We start from the raw sequence: 24,071 nt of genomic DNA, 5'->3' as shown, positions 1-24,071 counted from the left end.
TGACCCTTGAGTTTGGTTTTACGATGGTTTAATCCCCTTTTCAATTATTGGGAAATCGGAAGTTTATATTATATCAATAGAATGGGAACATGTAACAAGTTATAAAATTGGTGTCAATAGTTTTGAAGTCTTCAAGAAGCATGATGTCTCCACGTTTACTTTCCCTAATTTTACTGATACATGATATTAATTCCCAATAGATATAAAACAGATTAATGAATTTTGGATTTTCAACAATGAATTTTGGAACAAGAAGAGCCCTCTCCCTGAACTTGGCGGTGATCCCCGCTACAGTCTTAGTCGTCTGTCTCAAATCCTGAAACTCTCGTGCTAGCTGTTGTACTTCGATCACTGGTGCAAACTCGGCCCTGAACCTGGTCGAAAAATCACTCCATGTCATCGCGTCCAACGCGGAATCATCACCAATAGCATGACCAACCTCCTCCCACAAATCCCGTGGTCGGTCCTTCAGAAGACAGGAGGCAAGTCGGACCTTGTCCCCCTCGGGACATCGACTCGTATGGAAAGCGTTGTCAACATCGGCCAACCACCTGCTGCTAGCAATGGGGTCCCTGGCCCCGTGGTAATCCGGAGTTCCACAAGCTCGGAAATCTCCGAATGTCACGCAACGTCACCATTCAGCAACATAACATAATTTTCATCAGAATATTTGATGTGCACGGAAGTACCCACTAATTTTAATATTTATAACCTAACAAAATTAGACTAATTATGCACTTGTAGGCAGTGTACCTAGTCAGATTACAGTATAGCTTAGGTAAGTTGGGTGTCGATCACAGGGAACGATGTTATTAATTAATCTATTCACTACTAAATTAATCTAACTATTAATAAGCTAAAAGGGTTTTTTTTATCTAATTTTGCAAGTTTAGATGAACTTAATTCTTTAACAAAAACTCAATCAATAATTAAAAACACTCCTATCTAGTTCGAATCCACTTCGTCCTTATGGCTAGCTAATGATTATGGATTATCAAGTTTGTTGTTATTATATTAGTAATTTAGGTCTAAATTTACCAATAGTTAATTAATTCATGTATACACACAATTAAACATAGAACCAATTATGTTATGAATATGCTATGTAAGATTTATCATGCAAACACAATTATGGTCATCATTTATGTTCTCTAGCACAACAAAGTTAATTACTTCGATTACTCACTAAGATTATGGTTGATCCTATCTCTAGCAATTCAATGTTCACTAAATTACCAGGTTATCATGTTCATGCAGTTAATGGTCACTATGCTACACACAACATGAATTAAGGTAACTTAAAGTAATAACATGAGCATGCTAGGTAACAATAAATCAAACACAAGCAATTCACCAACTAAATAAATCCATATAAAATTATGCTATTCATAAGTTAGAAGCTTCATCTAGCTAGATAAGAGTAGTTAGATTCAGCTGCTCATAGTAGAAACTAACACATAAACACAATTGAAATAAGAAAACATGTTCATAAGTATTAAACAAGTAAACAAATTATGAACTTTTACTCTCTTGGTGTTGAAAACCCTTTTCTAGAACCTTTCTTCTGCTATAAATCGCCTCCTGGAACCTCTTCCTTCAGCCAAAAGTCTTTTTAATCGTAATGGAGAAGGATATATATATTCTGGAAAATCACTGTTCACGTCGTGAGAATTCAAACCTCACGTCGTGAACTCGAAGTTATCGTGATCGCCAAGGATTCCTCTCCCCAGATGCTTATCTTCTAACTTTCTATACTCACGTTGTGAACCATCAACTGTTCATGTCGTGAGTACGTATTTTCTGGGTGTTTTTCTTGTCTTTCAAGCCTTCAACCTCCAAAGTTCCATCATTTAACGCTTGTAGTACCTTTCTTCAAAATGCCTTCTTTTTGGCTGCAAAATATAATTTAACCTTATAAGTATCATTATTCTATGCAAATGACCAATATATATATATATATATATATATATATATATATATATATATATATAAATATACTTAAATATTGCCTAAAAATATATATAAACATGGCAATATCAAAATACCCCACACTTAGGCTTTGCTTGCCCTCAAGAAAATCTATATATTTAAACTCAAACTTTCATCACTAGCATTTCATAGAACAATCCAATTCCAGCTCAGCCATTATGCTAAGACCTCAACGCATGCATTTGTGTCTAAATTTTTCCTAAAGTACCCCCCATACTTTAAATACTCACAATCTTCATAAACACTCGCCCACTTCTTCTGAACAATGCTCATTTTATGCATCCCTCCGAATCCATCCGCAGAAAACCTCCTAACCTCAAGGTATTTTTGGTTGAGCAACCCAAGCATACATAATCTAGACAATTACAATTTTTGATACCACTATGGAGCTCTTTTGGAATTCTTCACTTCTTTGATATTTGATCTTCGATTTTTGGGTATCTTTAACTTTTGAATTTCTTCAGAATTTCTTTATCTTTGATCTTCATACTTTGACTTTGATGCTCCAAAAATTCTTCAAACTTTTTCTTGTAATTCTCTCTTTTTTTACATGTATCTCACTTTTTTTTTCACTCAAAACCCTACATGCTTAAGCAGGGGCGCTCAACTTCAACCTTCATTGGTTAAAGATAATAATTTTCCTGGATACATTTCTGGTACACGATGCTAAACATATTGCATCCTTCAAACTAAGCGAGGTCATGTTTTTGTTCCATGATTTTATTAAAATAAGGGGGGCCACAAATGCACTATAACGTGTATTGGCTCAACTAAACATTTGAGCTCTTATCGGATCATCCCATAACACTAGCAACTACAGTTCAAATTATTATTACTAGATTTAAAAATTTAAAAATTTACCAAATTATCTAGCAATTTACATTTTCTACCCCCTACCCCACACTTATTTCATACAATGCCCTCATTGTATGATTAAATTAATATAAAAATTAAGAGAAAGGATAAAAAGGAACAGACTCCCCTGGGATAGTGGCGTAATCATCTCCAAAAGTGCGGAAAAATATATACATCTTGAATACAGACTTTGAGAAATAGAAACTTGGATCTTGAACACGCGAGATACGTAATGTACCGGAAAAATATGGAATCGAGTCTTCAATCTTCAACAAATGTGGTGTAGAAAAATGTGCAAAATGAATAGAACAATGTGGGAAAGTGACGCCACATTGCATGGTAGAGAAAATGAGCCATGATTATCTTCATAACAATCCCAAAAAGAATGGTGGTGAACCACATAATGAATATGGGAAAAAAATAAGACTCCTTTGTGAAAATGGTAAAATCACGGCGTGAATTTAAGAAGATTCACGTCGTGAATTCGATTGGAAGCAGGTTTTGGAAAGTCACGAGACACTGACTCACGACGTGAATAACAAAGGAGTCACGACGTGAAAACTGGAATCCCAGAAATATTTTTCTTCCAATCTTTCTTTCAATTCTTATATTCAACCCCATGTCTTAATGGATTAAGACTCTTCTAACCCTATTAACTACGACTCTTCTCTCTAACTTTCTTCTCGCTTGACTCATGCCACACTTAATTTAAATTATGGGTCTCGACTCTCGACTTTAAACACTCCCGGCTAAACACATATGCACTCATATCTCGACATCCTTTGCATGCACTCCTAGCAATGCTGAAAAATAACAACCAAGAAAGAGAAAAGAAAGTAACATAATACCTTACTAGTTTTACAATCCAAAACAAGTAAAAATAAAAACAAAATAAAACTAAAAGAAACGATCAATCATCCTCGTCATCCTCGTTCACCCTGCTAGTGCTTGCTCCGTCGCCCCTTGGCATCCACAATTTTTACCACGTAGGAATATAAGGGCATTGAGGTTGCATGGTGGGTGGTCGCACCACATTCATATGAGAGAACATGGATTCAATCATTTCGGTGTTACAAGTCATCCCACCGCATAAATTATCCAAGTAAGAACCTACCCGGCTTTGAACGGGTCAGTGGGTATTCCACCCTCATATGGCTGGGATCGTCCCATCTCCCCCCGGGTTCGCACATTTCTTCTTCGAGGCCTCGGTTGTTGCTCGGGCTCTTCGGCTGGTTGATCCTCACCCTCGCTATCGTTGTGCGGTATTCCATAATGCGTCCCATAATTAACCACAACTCGCATGGTCTCAAGATAGCCCATAGAAAATTCGTTCCCTTGTTTACACGTAAGTGTCCGTGTAACCGCGGGGACGAGCACGCCATAAGACTTGGCCAAGCGGGTGACAAAGTGGCCACCACAGATTGGGCTCTCGGTTCGGGAACTTACCGCATACTCTGCCAAGTAACGAGCTAAAAAGTAGGGAAGATTGCAACAATACCCTAATTGTAAAATAGACCACAAGAAAAATAAATTAATCTTCGTGACCTTATCTCCAAATTTCTTATGGTGAATGGAGAATGTGATTAGCCTGTGCAGCAAACGGTGAATGGGTGACTTGATGCTGCTTTCTGGCGACACACCGGAGTTGAAAACACCAAAAGCGATATTGGTCCAAAACTCATATCTCGTCATTTCCCCGAATAAGTACGGACAGCCTCCCGTAAGAACATAGAAAACTCGGGGGTCACGGTCTCTTGGGCCTCGTATAAACCCATCCTCCATGCGAATTCTACCAAAATGCACTCTCTATACTCCCCACCCAAACGAAAGACCAATGCTTGTGAGTAGTTAGGGTCTTGGACATTTTCATGGAACACCACAGTAGAAAAGAATTCAACAAACAACTCCTTGTAAACCCTTTCCTGGATGGCGAACAAGTTAGTCCATCCCTTGCATGTAAATGAATACCCATTTCCTATAAAAGTTTTGGTAAGAAACGGGTTTAATCTTTCAACTAGTCCAACCTCCCGAAGCCTTTGCCAATTAATTGTTAGGGCAATAGTAAAATCCCTGTTGTGTAACCATCCCAATCTAGTGTTGTATCGGGTGAGCACGTCCCTAGATATATTCGTTGAGAATACGTAAAACGGGTGCAAATTAGCAATTCCGCCTTGGACGTTACTAGCCTCGCGTCTAGGTGTCATATTCCTGCAAGAATAAATAAGCAACAAAAACAAAGACAAATGTCCCATATATTAGCCAATTCTCAGAACAGCTTCTAGCGATGCACCGGACTCACATCGTGAGCCCTATAAAACTCACCTCGTGAGTTCGCTATTCACAGCGAGAAAGGGTCTTAAAATCAGAAATCGAGACTAAATCTTCTTGTTAGGATTTACTCACAAACCATTTTTAAGCACAATGAAGTAACATATGATGGATGAATAACTCATTTTGGGCAAAATTTTGACATTTAAGCATATGAAAAACCCTAGCCCCTAAATCAACAAACTAGTGAAAATCAACCAAAAGAAATGCAAGAAGTTTACCTTAAAGGAGAGATTACGTAAGCACATGAGTAGATTGTGTTAGATTAAGGCCAAAATCGGATGAGGGGACCAGGGAACCGTCTTCACTTCGTGAGAGTAGAAAAGTGGTTTGGTCAATTGATTCTGAATTATTTAACCTGTGGTCCCGTGTTCTTTCTGGATTCACGTCGTGAGTCCTTAGGAACTCACGTCGTGAGTTTTTGTGGGCTAACGTGTTTGGGCCATTTAATTACACAATAATGGGCTAACATATTCAATTGTTTAAAATGTCCAACCCGTATGTTTTATAGGCTCACGAGGTGAATAGTATCGAACTCACCTCGTGAGTTATGTCTAAAAAAAATCAAGCCTAATTGACAATTCTTTTTTTAATTGATACTTAATTTAGGAACCCCACACTTAACTTTTACCACTTAATTTGGATGATTAGATGATTGAATGTCTAAAAATGCAAAAACTAAACTAAATGCATAAAGTAAAGAAAATTCAAACCAAGCTCGGGTTGCCTCCCGAGAAGCGCTTCTTTTTGAAGGAGTCGTAAGCCGGACTCCATGCCTCCTATGTTGACTCATCTGAAAAGTCCACCACTAGGATCTTTTGTTCCTTGAAACGCCTTTTGTATGCTTGAACTCGTCTTTTGTATGCTTTTTTTGAATTTTCCTTTTTATCTTTTACCTCGTCTCCATCAAGCTTGCGTTTGGTCCCTTTAGTTTCTTCCTTTCACTCCATAGCATCCTTCTCTTCTTTCACCACTGGATTTGTTACTTTTGAAGTAACCTGCTCTTCATCACTTGTCATCTCATCATCTTCCTTGCTCACCCAAGAAGTTGGACTCGTGTAGGCAATGACTTCAACTAAATATGGAACAGATGCTCTTGGTTTTGTTCTTTTAGCTTGATGAATTGTCTTGATTTCTTCTTCCATGAGCTTCTCTAATTCTTCAAGTCCATTGTCTTCATCAATGTTGAAAACCTCTTCTTGAGTGTAACGTCCGCAAATCCGGGCTAGTCAAATTAGAGGCAATAGGGGTCGAAAACGACTTTTCGACAAAAGATTATTTAGAATAAATAATCTTAACCAAGTTGTAGAGTATGTTACGAGGTTTTCGTACATATAAAGAACGCCGAAATCCGAGTTATAACGAAGAAGTTATGACCCGTTGAAGTTTCGCGACAGAACCGGCACGATACCGGGAAGCGTAAATAGTGAATTTACGATAGAGCGAGATTTAGCCTTAGCGATCTAAACGAAAGTCGTAGAATATGTTAAACTAAGAACATCGATAAAAAGAACGCCCAAATCTGTGTAACACCGTGATTTCTAAAAAAAATAAAATTTCCATTTAAATAATCAATTTAATATTAAAAACACTTGTGTAGAATCTTATTCACATTCGAATTACAAAACATAGTTCCATTTTTATTATAAGAGAAGACCAGGATCCTCCAAAACACAATTCTTTCTTCGGTGTGTACAATCGAACCGTTGCCATCCCGCGTTACTGTAAGAACCTGAAACATCATAACATAAACAACGTAAGCACGAAGCTTAGTGAGTTCCCCAATATACCTTACGCACATACGCCCTCCGGCCCGGACCTTTCAGTCCACATAATATTGCCTTCCGGCCCGGATCTTTCGATCCACATAACATTGCCTTCCGGCCCGGATCTTTCGATCCACATAACATCGCCTTTCGGCCCGGACCTTTCGGTCCACAAGATAATTGCCTTCCGGCCCATACACATATATAACACATAATACAAATACTCTAACACATAAAGCACATATATCATATATCACACCTGACCTTTCTGTCACATAATACCTTGCCTTCCGGCCCATATATAAGCATGTATATCACACGTAGCAACTAACTTTCCATTCATAGCATATAAACATAACACTCAACATACTTGACCTTCCGGTCACACAGTCAAACCCTTCCGGGTGAGGTATAGTGAGAAGACTCACCTCGCGGTCACTGGGAGATAGCAACTCCCGAAATCCCTTACACTTGATCCTCCGAGCTCCAAGCTCCCTGTAACATCATATATCCTTTATTTAATACTTCTATCTTCCACGTTAACTGACCCTAAGAATCACACCAGTCAACTCTGGTCAGCAGTCCAATGTCAGCTCGACTGGACTCGGCGAGTTCCCTGGCGACTCGGCGAGTCTGGTCGTCCTTCCATCCTCTGAGATTCCCCTTCTACTCGTCGAGTATCCTCTTTGACTCGACGAGTCACTCCTGGAAGAATCGCGGGGCCACCCCGACTCCACTCGCCGAGTCTGAAGAACAACTCGGCGAGTCCCAGTGAATCTTCAAGCTACTCGCCGAGTCTGATCATCCGACTCGGCGAGTCCACGCCATGCAGTCGATCCAACTGCTTCCTGAGATACGTATATTCCCGAAAAACACACTAATGGGACTTCTGGACCTCTAATCATCCTATTACCAGGGTATAAACCTTTGTATAACAACATAATAATCCGACAAATCTCCAAATGGGTTTCATAAACCCTAATCCCATAACACATCAACATAGCCGAGGATAATTCGAGTTCTTACCTGAATAATGTATCCTCTGTGTCCCCAAACTTCAGAGCTCAATCCCCTTGATCTTCCTTTGGCCAAAATCCTTCCTCTTCTTGCACTACAATCTCCTCCAAGTCACTAATGGCCTTCAAGCTTGCTCTAGATGCCACAATCGTTTAGGGTTCTCCACAATCGGCCAAAAGACGCGAAATGACGACAATACAACCCTTATATACGACCCAATACGAAACGGCTAGGGTTTCTGCTGAACAGCGTCGACTCGCCGAGTCCATATCTGGACTCGTCGAGTCACGTCGCGAACCCGCGACCAAGTCTGCGACCCTACTCGGCGAGTCTGGCCCCGACTCGCCGAGTCTCCCCTTTAAAACACCCCCAAAATGCAATTTAACAATACTTTGAGATTTTGGGCTGTTACAATTCTCCCCCACTAGAATTAGACTTCGCCCTCGAAGTCTCACTCTGAAAATAGCTCCGGCTGCTGCTCCCGCATCTCACGTTTCGGCTTCCCTAGACACTACCGATCTCTCCCGAGGCCGCTACTGAACCAATACCAGAGGTACCTCCTTGTTCCTCAGAACCTTGATCTTCTGATCTCCGACGGCCACTGGCCTCCCGACGTAACACAGACGCGCATCCACCTAATCGTCCTCTAGCAGAACCACTGCTGACCCATCCGCTATACACCTCTTCAACCGCGACACATGAAAAGAATATTTCATGGATTTATCTCAAATCCATGGGCAACTCCAACCGTTAGGCCACCCGGCCTACCCCCGCAATCACATGAAAATGCCCAATGTACCGGGACCCCAACTTGCCCCACTTCTTGAATCGAATCACTCCTCTCCAAAGAGAGGCCTTCAGGAGTACTAGGTCATCGACCTGAAACTCAAGCTCGAACCGGCGTCTGCCTGCATAACTTTCCTGTTAACTCTAGACGATCACTAGCTCTCTTTAACCTGCTGAGTCTGCCCTGTCGACTGAAGCCCAAACTCTGTACTGTCCATCTCTCTCTGCAACCGAGAACCACCCAAGATGCAACTCTCCTCTTAAACCCCAACAATCACTCGACCAATAAGGGTTAGGAAGCCCTGAACCACCGGATCCCCGATCCAAAGCCCACTTTGTCCATCCCAGACCAACTGAGAGATCCATTCTCACTCCCAGAGTAACTCTCACAAATTCTCCTCTTGCCATCATATACACATGCTGAACTAGCCCCAACACTCATAGGTTGGAAGACCCGATACACTGATGATATCCTCGAACATCTCCCAAGATGAACCACTACATCCACCCTACACTCTGATCAGATTCACACTGAAAATTTAAAATTTTCTCTCTCCATGCATCCCTTCTAAGCCTCAACAGACATCCCAACCGGATGGGTTCCTACTCCATTGCCGCGAACACGATGCTCCAAAACCATACTCGAAGTACTCTAACCATAACTCTGCTCTGCAGCTTTCACTTTCGTGAACTTGCACCCCCTTTCGGAGTTACATACCCTCCTCCTTTCCTCTTTCCACGGAACTCTCTTGAACATAATGCCACTCCAACCGGTGCCACGGTGCTCGCCCCAAACGACACCACCCTTTTTGCGTAACTGCTATTCACATACTCCGGTTCTCATTGCAGGGGCTCTCATTCCCATGCACTCTCTCCACTCATCGAAATCACTGCCTCCGCTAAACAAGATCAATAACCCGGGGCCAGACCTCCCAATGCAATCACACTGCAACATACACGATCCGCAATCTCAAACTGATCCAGCAATACCAACAGAGTCTCCAGCATGACTGGACCGACTCTCATAACACATACTAGCCACTCGAGGCTATTTCTCTATGGGTCCGTACACCCAAACTCTGCGAACCCTCAGGTTCTAACTCTGGGAACCTTCCGGTTCCAGTTCTAGAAACATGCACAACATAATCCCGTGGGATTAATGCAGTACAACCCATCACGTACCCCTAACATACCAATACTCTGATCGCATAACCCCGGTTACTTACTCAAGCTTGATCCCGACCTTCTCTCAGGCCTCCACAATAAACTGCCCTAGGTCCGTATCTCGCCCCGCATACCCGACACTCGCTCTCGTCGGCCTATACTCTGCGCTGACAACCACTGCTGAATCCCAACAGCTAAGCACCCTCCCATACTCATCGATTTCCCGGAGAATTTACAATTCTCCCCTACTAAGCACTGACTAACTGCCTCCGATCGTCATTAACGACCTTTCAGAACCATCCTGCACAAAGAGAACATTTTCCCCCTGACCGCTTCCCACAAGCGTAAGCAACCCTCAGCAACACACGTCTCCCCCCTGATCAATCCGCTCAAAAAGAATCCGATCTTTCAATCATCCACTCCACGATTGCAGATGCTACCTGACATTCAACCCAGTGCCGCATCTCCACTAACAACCCCCACGAACGATAACCAACTGAATTCTCAACAATAACTCGTAACCAAACCCACAATCTGCCAAAGGATGGATACCACATCGAAAACCGCACAAAGCTACCGTCACTAAAACACCAGACTATAACCACACCAAACCATCAAGGAACAACGAATGCCAAAGCGAAACCTGAAGCACCAATCCATAACCATGCCGATCCCGCAAAACAACGAATACCGCATCGAAATCCACACTACCAGCACAATCATTACGCCACAATCAACGCAAGCTAATCAAGACATCAAGACAGCATCATACCCGCAGCTGCCTCCGGCACTGCTCCGCCTCCCTCTGCCGCAAGCCGATAAGCACAACCCTGAGCCCTTGGGCTCTGATCCATCCTGTCCTCCTCCTGAACTCCTCAAGGTGGCCAGCGCTAGAGCCTGCACCGATCCTGCAGAAAGCTGTGGACAGTTGACCCTCAAATGTCCAACCTGCCGACAATGATGACAAATCCTCAAATCCCGAATCGGCACTGACTGCCGACAATCCCGCGCATAGTGCCCCTCTTTCCCGCACTTGCGGCATGCACCACCGGACCAGCAACTCCGGTGTGACTCCTCCCACACTTCCCACAAGTGTGGCCGCTCCGATCCCCCATTCCAACGTCTACGGTCCTGAACCGATTCGGCGCCGACTGCGACTGCATCGGGGCCTACCTCATCTCACGCAACTGCAACTCAACCTCTAACTCACGCCACATGGCGGCCTCCTGCGATACCAACACGGTCTCGCGCCTCTGCGCAGGCACGAACTGTCTGATACTCTCCCTTGAGCATACTCGGATATCGGGACACCTGAGCCTGCTCCGAAGCGAACTCAGGGCAAAACATCGCCCTCTCAATAAACATCCCGGTGCTCTCAATCACCGACTCCAAATCCTGCTTCAGCTCAAGGAATTCCCGAGCCAATCTCTCCTTTTCATCTCACGAAACATAGCGAGTACTGAACATCCCTCTGAATTGATCCCATGAAACCGCAGCCCTCTGCGCATCGGAAAATGACCTCGTGGTCAACCTCCACCAATCCTTCGCCCCGAGCCTCAATAGGTTCAGAGCACACTCCACCCTCTGATTAGCAGGGCATAACTCGTGGAGAAACACCCCTCCATGTCTGGTAACCATCTCGTAGCAACAATCGAGTCCTGAACTCCATCGAATGTGGGAGGCTTCGCATAATAGAAGTCCCGATGCTGAAAACCCCGACTAGCCCCTTTTCTTTGCCGTTGCTACAGCCGCTGTAACCGCCGCGGCAGCCGTCTCTGCGAAAGCCGCATATCGCTCATCAAACTACTTCAATCATAGTGGTCCTGATCGACCCAAACAATTCTGGCGACTCAACCCGCAACAATGCAGCAACCTCATCACGCCGGATCTCGCGAATCCTCGCATCCCGCTCGCTCGTGCTCGTCCGATCGATAACCGGATAACAAGATAGCCGCAAACATCATCCATTACGAACCATGGTACTCATTTCATAACATCCCTCCTCAACATGCTTCGGTGTATGGTACCTGAACCATAGCACCACTCCCCAATCTGCTCCAATGTATAGCACTCGGACCACAACATCCATCTCAATCTGTTCCGATGTACGGTGCCCGGACCATAACATCACCCTGTATCCGTTCCGATGTATGGTATCCGAACCATAACATCACCCCTCAATCGGTTCCTTAGGACCTTCAGGATGCCCCCTGTATCAAGTATGGGTCCTCTGCTTTCGGTAGTACGGGCCCATACTACCTGCCACATCTACCCATACTTTCCACACGGACCATCCCAGAGTTCCTAAGTAGCTGATAAACCTGCTCTTTCACCCATCTCATCGCGCGTGCTCGCTTTCCAGCGAAATCTTCTACTCTACCCGCGCACTCGTCTGGCTAGGTTTACTCCCTAGTCCCTTCCGCCGTCCTCCCACTTCTTTGCTATCAGCTGCTGAAGAGTTCCTAATGATGCCAGCCCTCTACCTCCTGAGTATCGTCATACTCACTTAGTAGCTGACTCCCATCATCGACAACTCCACAAAGCACAAAGCAAGCAGCATTCGAGCATTGAAGCATACATAGGACTCCCCATCTGTGGTAGCTCCACCTTCTCGGCTCATCCTCGGAAGTACCTCTGTACCCCGTAGCTTTACCCCTTGCGCGCTCTAACTAGATGCTCTCACTCATCACATACACACAAAAGCATAACGCACATATAACAGCAAACCCTAGACTAAGGCATCACAAATCAGGCCACTCTAGTTCTAAGATGTGAAATACCTAGCCTGTCTCTAGCATGCAATAATATCTCATAAAGTGCATAATAGATATTTCATAACACAAAAGTAAGGGTATTTTGGGAAATCACCGTTTGGCTCTGGCTGATTGTACACACTGCTCTTTCTTGCTTTCTCTTTGAACTCTTATTCACTTTTAGAAAACCATTTATTTGGAAAACTTTTTCTTACTTCCTCAGTTTGAGTCCAGATTTACCCGTAGGCGCGTCCAAATCCCTCAAACCAAGGCTCTGATACCAATTTGTAACACCGTGATTTCTAAAAAAAATAAAATTTCCATTTAAATAATCAATTTAATATTAAAAACACTTGTGTAGAATCTTATTCACATTCGAATTACAAAACATAGTTCCATTTTTATTATAAGAGAAGACCAGGATCCTCCAAAACACAATTCTTTCTTCGGTGTGTACAATCGAACCGTTGCCATCCCGCGTTACTGTAAGAACCTGAAACATCATAACATAAACAACGTAAGCACGAAGCTTAGTGAGTTCCCCAATATACCTTACGCACATACGCCCTCCGGCCCGGACCTTTCAGTCCACATAATATTGCCTTCCGGCCCGGATCTTTCGATCCACATAACATTGCCTTCCGGCCCGGATCTTTCGATCCACATAACATCACCTTTCGGCCCGGACCTTTCGGTCCACAAGATAATTGCCTTCCGGCCCATACACATATATAACACATAATACAAATACTCTAACACATAAAGCACATATATCATATATCACACCTGACCTTTCTGTCACATAATACCTTGCCTTCCGGCCCATATATAAGCATGTATATCACACGTAGCAACTAACTTTCCATTCATAGCATATAAACATAACACTCAACATACTTGACCTTCCGGTCACACAATCAAACCCTTCCGGGTGAGGTATAGTGAGAAGACTCACCTCGCGGTCACTGGGAGATAGCAACTCCCGAAATCCCTTACACTTGATCCTCCGAGCTCCAAGCTCCCTGTAACATCATATATCCTTTATTTAATACTTCTATCTTCCACGTTAACTGACCCTAAGAATCACACCAGTCAACTCTGGTCAGCAGTCCAATGTCAGCTCGACTGGACTCGGCGAGTTCCCTGGCGACTCGGCGAGTCTGGTCGTCCTTCCATCCTCTGAGATTCCCCTTCTACTCGTCGAGTATCCTCTTTGACTCGACGATTCACTCCTGGAAGAATCGCGGGGCCACCCCGACTCCACTCGCCGAGTCTGAAGAACAACTCGGCGAGTCCCAGTGAATCTTCAAGCTACTCGCCGAGTCTGATCATCCGACTCGGCGAGTCCACGCCATGCAGTCGATCCAACTGCTTCCTGAGATACGTATATTCCCGAAAAACACACTAATGGGACTTCTGGACCTCTAATCATCCTATTACCAGGGTATAAACCTTTGTATAACAACATAATAATCCGACAAATCTCCAAATGGGTTTCATAAACCCTAATCCCATAACACATCAACATAGCCGAGGATAATTCGAGTTCTTACCTGAATAATGTATCCTCTGTGTCCCCAAACTTCAGAGCTCAATCCCCTTGATCTTCCTTTGGCCAAAATCCTTCCTCTTCTTGCACTACAATCTCCTCCAAGTCACTAATGGCCTTCAAGCTTGCTCTAGATGCCACAATCGTTTAGGGTTCTCCACAATCGGCCAAAAGACGCGAAATGACGACAATACAACCCTTATATACGACCCAATACGAAACGGCTAGGGTTTCTGCTGAACAGCGTCGACTCGCCGAGTCCATATCTGGACTCGTCGAGTCACGTCGCGAACCCGCGACCAAGTCTGCGACCCTACTCGGCGAGTCTGGCCCCGACTCGCCGAGTCTCCCCTTTAAAACACCCCCAAAATGCAATTTAACAATACTTTGAGATTTTGGGCTGTTACATCTGACTTTGTATGAGGAAGTTATGATTTTTCTAAGATTTAGCATAGCAGTGCACAGCCCGAAATCTGAATTTTAGATCGGTCGATTTTTAGCCGACGGGATCTAAATGAAAGTTGTAGTACTCGTAAATACCAACGCGTGGATATAAAGAACGTCGATAATAGAGCTCGTATGCAAAAGTTATGGACGAAGCTTAGTCCCTACTTTTCGAGCGCGGCGAATTCGATACAGTTTTGTAAATACGAGATAGAATGAGAATTAGCCAACGAGGTCTAAATGAAAGTTGAAGATCTCACTAATAGGAACTCAACGGTAAAAAGACAGACAAAAACGGAACTCGTATGCGAAAGTTATGGACGAAGCTTAGTCCCTACTTTTCGAGCGCGGCGAATTCGATACAGTTTTGTAAATACGAGATAGAATGAGAATTAGCCAACGAGGTCTAAATGAGAGTTGAAGATCTCATTAATAGGAACTCAACGGTAAAAAGACAGACAAAAATGGAGCTCATATGCGAAAGTTATGGACGAAGCTTAGTCCCTACTTTTCGAGCGCGGCGAATTTGATACAGTTTTGTAAATCCGAGATAGAATGAGAATTAGCCAACGAGGTCTAAATGAAAGTTGAAGATCTCATTAATAGGAACTCAACAGTAAAAAGACAGACAAAAACGGAGCTCGTATGCAAAAGTTACGGACGAAGCTTGGAGACTACTTTACTATACACTTCCTATAAATACAAGGGTGAACTCCTCATATTTTCTTCACACCATAAGCCTTTCTTTCTCTCTCTAACTTCTCTCTAGCCTCCCTAAACCCCTCCCAAGTCTACGGAACCTCCCTATCACGAGAAGAAAGCCCCGGAGCGCCCGACGGCTCCGAGAAGAAAAGATTTCGGCTCGGAAACGCTGCTCCAGCGAAGCCTGGTTTTTAATAAAAACCCGCTGTAAGTGAGCTACGCCTATAGTATATTTAATATAGATTTTATTTAATTATAGTAACATTGTTAGGACCTTAAAATAATTATTTAGGCTATTATTATGAGTTATATTGAGTGTTATTTAACGCTTATATAATAGTAATAATAGCTAGACTATTAAATTAGTCTCGTCAAGCGTTAGACTAAACTCTAGTGGTAATGATACTAGGTTTCGTCAAGGGATAATTGTTTTAAGAGTAACGAAGTGCTGTCCGAGTGCCGACTCACCACCTTTCAGGTGAGTGCATAGTCCCTTTCATCTTACACATAGATATGAAGTATTTTATATAAACTACGTGCTATGTGTGCACATTATCTGAATACTTGTTGTCTATGTTGGTTGAACGTTTTATACATGTTTTAAAGGACTTAAACTGTATACGTATTTTATATATACAAAAATGTTGGGTATGAGATGGGTAGATGAATGATGAGAGATAGAAGATGACGTGAGTATACATTGGCAGCTATAGACTTAGTGCCTATGGGACAAACACCGGTAGCTATGGACTTAGTACCTTTTAGACGTTGGTAGCTATGGATTTAGTACCTGTTGGGAATTGGTAGCTATGGACTTAGTACCTATTAGTTAGACGCTGGTAGCTAAGGATTTAGTACCTGTAGGAATTGGTAGCTATGGACTTAGTACCTGTTGAACATTGGTAGCTATGGACTTAGTACCTATTAGATAAAGACTGGTAGCTATGGATTTAGTACCCGATGAATAGACTATAGCAGCTATGGAATTAGTGCTTTATGAACGAACATTGGCAGCTATGGATTTAGTGCCAGTCCTATAACCCTGGAAGTAAGGGACTTCGGAATAAACGAATGCAGGATAGACGACTCTTAGGTTAAATCCTTAAGAGTAAAGAAGATAACGGGGATGGGTAATGGGGTTAATTGTTTGATGATTAAACATAACAATTATATTATTGTGGGTTGAAAACCCTATGTATTCACCAGGTTTCCCAACCTGACCCACACAGTTTATGTATATCACAGGTGACGAAGTGAAGTGACATTACACTGAGAGATTTAAAGAGATGTAGATCACTAGTGTAAATCATTGTAAGTTCTGTTTATGCTTATGTTTCGGTATTAACGATGACATCCCAAACGTTTTAAAATGAAATAAATACGTTTCCTCGAAAATGTTTTAATAACGTATTTACCATGTTTTTCTGGGAACACATTCCGTAACCATTTTATAAAACGAAGTACTCTGATTTTCATAAAGCATAAACAAAATCGGTCTTTTCTGGCCGTGATTTTGGGGATGTCACATTGAGCATGATCCCCTTGAAAGCCATTTTCTATCCCAAAAAATTCCTTTTCATTACCAACCCTCAAGGTGAGCTTAGACTCGCGTATATCAACAAGGGCTCCAGCAATGTCAAGTAACGGACGACCAAGAATAATCGGTACATTGGGATCTTCTTTCATATCCAATACTACAAAGTCTATTGGAAAAATGAATTTCCCAATTTTTACTAAAATATCTTCACAATGCCCCTGGGTTGTGTCACTGAACGGTTCGCCATGTGAATAGTCATCCTTGTAGCCTTCAACTTCTGAATATCCAACTTCTGATAAAATGAATAAGGCATCAAATTTATGCTAGCCCCAGAATCGGCTAAAGCATAAACCTTCATGTTGTTCCCAAACTCACATGGAAGAGTGAGTCGTCCAGGATCCCCCATCTTCTTAGGTATGTCTCCCAATACAGCCCTTGAACTTTGCTCACTTAGAATAACTTTAGAATTCTTCTTTAGTTGCTGACGAGTGTCTATCAAGTCTTGTAAAAAAATTTCATATTCGGGAATTTTGGATAACGACTCGACAAAGGGAGTATTAATCGGGATATCCTTCATGTGCTTAATAAAATCTATATGCTCTCTTTCCAGTGGACTAAGGGCAGCTCGGGAAGGAAACGGCAGAGGTGGTTGATAAGCTGAAACAGGGACGAAATTTTTCTGTTTAGATAGAGCCCACGGCGTGAGCATAGCGGGCTCACATCGTGAACTTGGTGTTCCAACAGCTTCTTCATTTTCGAGTCTTGGCTTCTTTGGCTTTGGATCGGGCTGTTATGGCTCCACTTCTAATGCTTCTAGGAACTCAAAGATGGCCTCTTCTTCAGTATCTATGGCCATTACGTGAGATTGGGTCTTCTTTTCAGGATTTTTCGGGGACGTCTTCTCATGAACCAAAGTGGTTAGTTGACCAAGTTGCACATCAAGATTATTGATGGAGGCTTGTTGATTATTTATTAAAGCTTGCTGTTCTATCATCAATGCATGATGATTCTTCATCAAAGTTCTTTGTTCATTAATAGCGGAATAAGTAGCCTCGTGTCTCTTTTCTGAAGCTTCCATAAACTTAACTAGCATGGTCTCTAGATTGGGTTTCTTCTCAGTTGGTGGTTGTTCTTTTTGGTAGAAGCCTCTGCCAGTTTGTCTATATTTTTCTTCCTTTTGCTTCTTATATTCATCATAAGGCAGCCACTCTTTCTTTGGTTTCCTCCAATCTTCATCATACTTGTCCCCACTCGAATAGCAAACTTGAGCTTTCTTGTTTCCATATTCGTCCAAGTTGCAATCTTTTGTCAAATGTGGACCACTACATCTCTCGCAACCAACTCTAATTGCATGAATTGATTGGTCCATTTGTGTCAATCTCCTCTCCATAGTGTTAAGCATTGCCATCACAACAACCATCTCTTCAGGTTGTGCACCCCCACTCCTTTAATGCCTTCATTCCTTGGACTATGATATTCAAGAGAGTGTTTTGCGAATTCTTCAATTAATTCCTTGACTTTGCCCGGATTTTTCTTTGTAAGTGGCCCTTGAGAATCAAGGAGTTGTCTAGTCATCACATTGACCCCGTCATAGAATATGGACACCTCTTGTTGAATGTTAAGGTCATGTTGAGGACAATTCCTTAACAACCCTTTGTAACGTTCCCAAGCTTCGTAAAGTGACTCCCCCGGGTTTTGCTCAAAATTGGCTATTGCCTTTTTGAGTTTAGCAATCTTGGATGGTGGACAGAATTGGTCTAGAAACTGCTCACGCATTTGAGCCCAAGTAGTCACTGTATCGGGTGAGAGTGCTTTTAACCAATCTTTTGCAGCTCCTTTAAAGGTAACGGGAAGCATCCTTAGCAAGACAGTGTCTCTGTTAACATTTGGGACATTGAAGTAATCAGCAATGTTGTTCACTTCATCTAAGTGCTTGAACGCATCCTCATGATCCTTTCCATAGAATGGGATATCCTTTAGTGCGGAAATGATATGTCCCTTCAGCTCAAATGTGGCAGTGGCAGGGATTCTAGATTGTACTAAGCCTGGACCCACATCATCTTGAATTCTTTTTCTGTAAGCTCCCATGGACATTTCTTCAATATTTTCCATCTCTTTCCTTGGCTCGTTCTCGGGTTCACTTGTATGTTCTTCAAATTCAAGCTCGGTATACTATTCAAACTCGGTTTGGACGGGTATTTGATCCAAGTGTTCAAGCTTGCTCTTGTTCTTTGAGGATGAACTTGACTCCCCCGTTTTCTTCCCCGATTTCTTTGAGAACACTGATTTGAATTCTTGTAGAGGTGTCTTCTTTTTGTGAATTGCAGACTCATGATCTTCAAGCGGCATCACCAAAGGGGTGTTAGAGCCTCTGGTCATGTACTCCTGTAAAAACAAAAACAAAAATAAGACGTAAAAATGAACTAAGAAAACGGACTAAAATAAGCAAAACTAAGGCAGACAGAATTCACGTTGTGAATCTAAAAGGTTCACGTCGTGAATCCTGTAATGCAGAAAATAAATAAAAAATAAAACAGAAAAATAACTTCTTGCAGGTTTTACACTACAAAAAGGATCGATTATTTTAAGGCAAACAAACTAATAATTAACTAAGCCGTTCCCTGGCAACGGCGCCAAAAACTTGATGTGCACGGAAGTACCCACTAATTTTAATATTTATAATGTAACAAACTTAGACTAACTATGCACTTGTAGGCAGTGTACCTAGTCAGATTACAATATTGCTTAGGTAAGTCGGGTGTCGATCACAAGGAACGGTGTTATTAATTAATCTATTCACTATAAATTAATCTAACTATTAATAAGTTAAAGGGGTTTTTATCTAATTTTGCATGTTTAGATGAACTTAATTCTTTAACAAAAACTCAATCAATAATTAAAAACACTCCTATTTAGTTCGAATCCACTTCTTCCTCGTGGCTAGCTAATGATTATGGATTATCAAGTTGGTTGTTATTATATTAGTAATTTAGGTCTAAATTTACCAATAGTTAATTAATTCATGTATAACTATGTATGGTCACACACAATTAAACACAAAACCAATTATATTATGAATATGTTATGTAAGATTTATCATGCAAACACAATTATGTTCATCATTTATGTTCTCTAGCACAACAAAGTTAATTACTTCGATTACTCACTAAGATTATGGTTGATCCTTGCTCTAGCAATTCAATGTTCACTAAATTACTAGGTTATCATGTTCATGCAGTTAATTGTCACTATGCTACACACAACATGAATTAAGGTAACTTAAAGTAATAACATGAGCATGCTAGGTAACATAAGTCAAACACAAGTAATTCACCAACTAAATAAATCCATATAAAATTATGCTATTCATAAGTTAGAAGCTTCATCTAGCTAGATAAGAGTAGCTAGATTCAGCTGCTCATAGTAGCAACTAACACATAAACACAATTGAAATAAGAAAACATGTTCATACGTATTAAACAAGTAAACAAATTATGAACTTTTACTCTTTTGGTGTTGAAAAACCTTTTCCAAAACCTTTTTTCTGCTATAAATCGCCTCCTGGAACCTCTTCCTTCAGCCAAAAGTCTTTTTAATCGTAATGGAGAATGATATATATATATATATATATATATATATATATATATATATATATATATATATATATATATATATATATATATATATTCTGGAAAATCATTGTTCACGTCGTGAGAATTCAAACCTCGCGTCGTGAACTGGAAGTTATCGTGATCGCCAAGGATTCCTCTCCCCGAATGCTTATCTTCTAACTTTCTATACTCATGTCGTGAACCATCAACTGTTCACGTCGTGAGTACGTATTTTCTGGGTGTTTTGCTTGTCTTTCAAGCCTTCAACCTCCAAAGTTCCATCCTTTAACGCTTTTAGTCCCTTTTTCAAAATGCCTTCTTTTTTGCTGCAAAATATAATTTAACCTTATAAGTATCATTATTCTATGCAAATGACCAAAAAATATATAAAAATGTACTTAAATATTGCCTAAAAATATGTATAAACATGACAATATCAATATTCCTCACTAATGAGGAATCTCACACTCACTACAAGTTCCCTGGTCTTATCTAAGCCCTCCTTGACTCAATACAGATCCTCTGCTTCCAGTAGTATGGGCCCCTACTACCTTCCACATCTATCCGTACTTTCCTCAAGAATTGTCTTGACTCCACCAAGTCCCTTTCACTACTACTACTACTGCTGCTCCCAGCACTAATCTCATCCCATGCTTGCCCTAGGGAACCTCCCACCCGAACCTAGTCCTTATCTACTGAAGGCATCTTCGTAATGGTAATTAGCCATTACCTGAATACCATCACATGTGACAAGGCTCAGATAATCCTTCGAGTAAAGGACTCTTCCCTACAACGGTTGGACTCAGCCAAGAGCTACGCAATAGGGCCAAATCCAATACTCTAAGATTATTCAACCCTGATAACATGTGACGTGACGTATTCACCTAGTGGATAACTCCCAACACTCAGAGTCCAACAAAGCACATAGAAAGCAACATTCAGACAAAAGGGAAAGTCTAACCATATAATTCAATCAAGTCGTACTAGTATGCCATTCATAAAGCTCATACACACATTACAGGAACATAAGGCATCCTCCTATATCCTTAGTCCTAAACTAGTATGCAGTTCTAATAAAAATATCATAACATAAACTAGTATGGGTAATCTGGGAAAACTTACTTGAGCTCGGCTGATTGGATGCACCACACCCTTTTTCTTCTTTTTCAAGTTCTTTTCTCTTTTCAAAACTCTTCCGTTTTTCTCAAGGTTCGTTTTTATGAAAATGATTTTCCTTTGAAAATTTTCACACCAATCCCTTAGTTTGAGTTCAGATACACCTGAGAGCATGTCTGAATCCCTCAAACCAAGGCTCTGATACCAACTTGTAACATCCCAAAAAAAACACGACCCAAAAAGTTCATTTTAATTTAATAATAAAACCACAAGTGCCAACAATTAATTCAAAACATATTACATCAGAGTATCATATCTAAAATATTATTTTATTTTATCAGAGTAAACATCTAAGGCTGAATAACAATGGTGGGTGCCATGCGATCACCCCAAGCAGTGCACAACCTGAAACTCGAATTTTAGATCAAGAGGTTTTTGGACTACGCGGTCTAAATAAGAATTGAAGATCTCATTAATAGGAACTCAACGGTAAAAAGACAGACGAAAACAGAGTCTGTATGTAGAAGTTATGAATTTTACGCGGACATTTAACAATATAATCTCCTCGTACTGTTAAATTTAAGATCGGCCGAGAATTAGCCGACGGAGTTAAAATGAAAGTTATAGATCTTATTTTTACCTACGCGTGGATATAAATAATGTTAAAAACGAAACTCGTATGTGAAAGTTATGGATTTTAGAAGTCGCATGTGTGTTGTGAGAAATGGGTGACGTGGCAAAATCTTGGCCATTGCTTTCTCCCCAAATGTTGCCACCAGATGGTGACATGTGGCACCAAGTTCAACCATATTTCACCCTATAAATAGAACCTCTCCCACCCTCATTTTCTTCACACCTTTCCCATTCTTTTCTTTTCTTTACTCTCTCTCTAGAACCTTTCTCTAGCCCCAAAACCCCCGAAAAGCCTAGGGAACCTCCCTAGCACGAGGCGGAAGCCACAGGGTGCTCGATAGCTCCAAGAAGAAGAGCTTTTTGGCTTGGGAACGCTGCTCCAAGCAAAGCCTGATTTTCTATAAAACTCGTTGTAAGTGAGCTACACCTACGCTATTTTTAATATAGCTTTTATTTAATCATAGTAACATTATTAGGAGCTTATAATAAGTACTTGGGCTATTATTATGGGTTATACAAGTATTGTTTAACGCTTATATAATAGTAATAATAGCTAGACTATTAATTAGTCTCGACAAATAATAGACTAAACTCTAGTGGTAATAATACTAGGTTTCGCCGAAGGAAATTATTTTTAAGAAGCGAAGCGCTGTCTGAGTTCGGATTCACCACCTTTTTAGGTGAATGCATAGTTACTTTCATCTTACACATAGATATGAAGTATTTAATATAAAATATGTGCTATGTGTGCATATTGTCTGAATACTTGTTGTCTATGCTGATGAAATTTTTTTATACACGTTTTAAATGATTTAAACAGTATATGTATTTTATATCTACAAAAATGTTAGGGTAAAACATGGATAGATGTAATAGACGATGTGTGATAAAATGATGAGAGGCCACAATGTTTTTGTTGATTTTGTCCTCTAGCGGAGTATGGATGACGACCACAGACTCTTCTAGACAGTCAAGTGGAACGCTAGCAGGCTCACAACCTGTAGGTGTTTGTGAACGATGTGTTCACCGGTGTACTCCATCCCCCTCATGGTTGCCTTAAGGACATTTATTACTGAGCAATCCCCTTAGCATTAGTGTCCATCCCGATGTTGATCCTTAGTCTAGGTCCCTTATGATAGGTGTTTTAGGGACGTAATGTGAGGATGACGGAAACGGGTAATCGGGTTATTGTTGGTTGATGAAATTAATAAACTTATTTATGCTGGATTGAAAACCCTATGTGCTCACTAGGCTCCCAAGCCCGACTCACTCAGTTTCATGTATTACAGGTAGTGGCGCTTGAGCATAGATGTGATGTTTTGGATGAGGGATTACAGATATAGACCTGTAGATATGAAATAATGCAGTAAGTATTGTATTGTACTGTTTATGCTTTTGATCTGTATCGAACATGATATCCCGAGTCTTTTTAATGAAATACATTTCTACGGAAATGATTTGATAAATCTTTATCATATTTTATTTTGGGAACAAATTCCACAACACTTTTATGAAAAATATTAAAACAAAATCGGCCTTTTCTGGCCGTGAAAATAGGGATGTCACAGAAACCATGTCTAACAAGGTTCGATTACACCTCTCAGCCACACCATTCAACTGTGGTGTCTTATGCGGCGTCAATTGCGAAACAATTCTGCATTCCTTGAGGTAGTCGTGGAACTCAAGACTAAGGCACTCTCCACCTCGATCGGATCGAAGCATCTTGATTTTCCTGCCCAACTGATTCTCCACTTCCTGCTTAAACTTTTTGAACTTTTCAAAGGTTTCTGACTTGTGCTTGATTAAGTAGATATACCCATA

The 24,071-nt window shown here is 41.3% G+C and overlaps 1 non-coding gene across 1 annotated transcript; it reads left to right on the top strand.

The window, feature by feature from the left end:
- Window positions 1–18,511: 18,511 nt before the first annotated feature.
- LOC145055920 (small nucleolar RNA R71) lies at window positions 18,512–18,618 on the top strand. The gene has a single exon (XR_013685466.1). It is a non-coding gene; the product is annotated as a small nucleolar RNA R71 (small nucleolar RNA).
- Window positions 18,619–24,071: the final 5,453 nt, after the last annotated feature.

The sequence above is a fragment of the Lactuca serriola genome, chromosome 5, assembly GCF_051521515.1.
Source record: "Lactuca serriola cultivar US96UC23 chromosome 5, Lser_US96UC23_V15, whole genome shotgun sequence".
Classification (NCBI taxonomy): Eukaryota; Viridiplantae; Streptophyta; class Magnoliopsida; order Asterales; family Asteraceae; genus Lactuca; species Lactuca serriola.
The sequence above is the reverse complement of the archived record's forward strand: the minus strand, read 5'-3'. Positions and strand labels throughout refer to the sequence as shown.